The following is a 1,583-nucleotide window of genomic DNA, read 5'->3' on the forward strand; positions in this document are numbered from 1 at the left end:
TTTTTATACTAACTGTGAATCATTTTTTGGATAATTATTTTGAATCCGGGTTTATGAACTTTGCCTTTTCACCTAATCATCCTTTACAAACATTCTGTAGTATAAGAACTATAAGTACAGATATGAAAATCAAGATTACTACTGTCTAATCTGAATATGGTTCTGAGAAGATCGTGAGAAGCAGTTTTTGAGTGTTTAGTTGTAGGAAGAGAGAATGAAGTGTAACAGGAATCACCTTTTCAAGTCCATTTAGAGTTTCTTAAGTCCTAAATAAATAAATAAATAAATAACATCTGTTGTAAGCATGAATGATTGGTGGTTGCTTGCTGAGTGAGAACAGCAGGAGGCTTTGCTGTTAATCATCTATACTTCTGCCAGGAATCACTACAGCCAATGTAAGTGACTGAAGCACTTTACAGTTGCAATGCAAGCACTCTCAGTGGCAAATATAAAGTACAAAAAAGAAAACATTGGCATCTCAGAAGTGAGAAGTGCTTTTACAACTCACAGAGAAAGTCTTTCAAAGATTTCTACACATTTGTATGGATGTATGCCTGGTGAGCAGGCAGGTATCAAAATAAAAATAATAGAATTTGAGAATTATAATTGAACTGTTCTTCTGGAGACAGTGATTGGTATAACATTTGTTATATACTCATGTAAAGGGATTTTCCAACCATACTGCAGTACATTTCTGGCCTAACTTATTATATGTTCACTGGGATATTTTCTTAATCTTATCCCTTTCTGAAATAAACATTTTAGAAAGAAAGAACTACCTCTCCTCTTATATTGATTATCATTCTTTGTGCAAATATTTTGCCATAATAAAATGAACAGGATCAAAGTTTACAAGAATAAGTTCAGAATGAAGTGAAATACTCCCTTTTCTCTGTACAAAATAGAAATTAATGTTCATACCGGTACTTGATATGAAGCATGGACAGTTATTGCGTGGTGAGACAAGAGATTGCAGAACACTGGCAGCAAATTGCAGCAATATTTAGCAGTAGTTCCAACCTCCAGCCAAGTCCCTTCAGGCATGAAGAACTGTTGACTAGGAAGGGAAAATTTGCTCGTAGTCATCTGTCTAGTAATATAAGCCAAGGATCTGGTTAAAAGCTTTACTTTTTTCCAAAGACAGTTTTGGAGTTTTCAGTTCCTGGACTTCATTAGGAACTCAATTTGAGAATGTTGTCAGTGTTGTTGCTAGCTCATTAAGTTATACAACAGTTTTCACAATAGAATATGATTTCAGAATTAGATTATGAATAGAATGCCTATTCAGAAAAAGACAGCATTGTGTAGTAATATTTTCTTATCTAATGATTTCTTCTGTTGCAAAAAAAGTATAAGTTCATAAATCTGATGACTAGCTATAGCTGGATTTATACATTAACTTTTGAGTTGTATTTTGTTACTTTGGATTTTTGGAATGTTCTGAGTTACATATCTAAATGCCAGTAATACTCCAGCCCAAATTTTTCTGTATCTATGCATTGAAAACAATTTGTTAATTTGTGGAATGAAATTCCTTTTTCTTAAATTCTCTTACTTTGACACACTTCAAGCATAACATTAAA

This window comes from Meleagris gallopavo, chromosome 10, assembly GCF_000146605.3.
Source record: "Meleagris gallopavo isolate NT-WF06-2002-E0010 breed Aviagen turkey brand Nicholas breeding stock chromosome 10, Turkey_5.1, whole genome shotgun sequence".
NCBI classification, from domain to species: domain Eukaryota; kingdom Metazoa; phylum Chordata; class Aves; order Galliformes; family Phasianidae; genus Meleagris; species Meleagris gallopavo.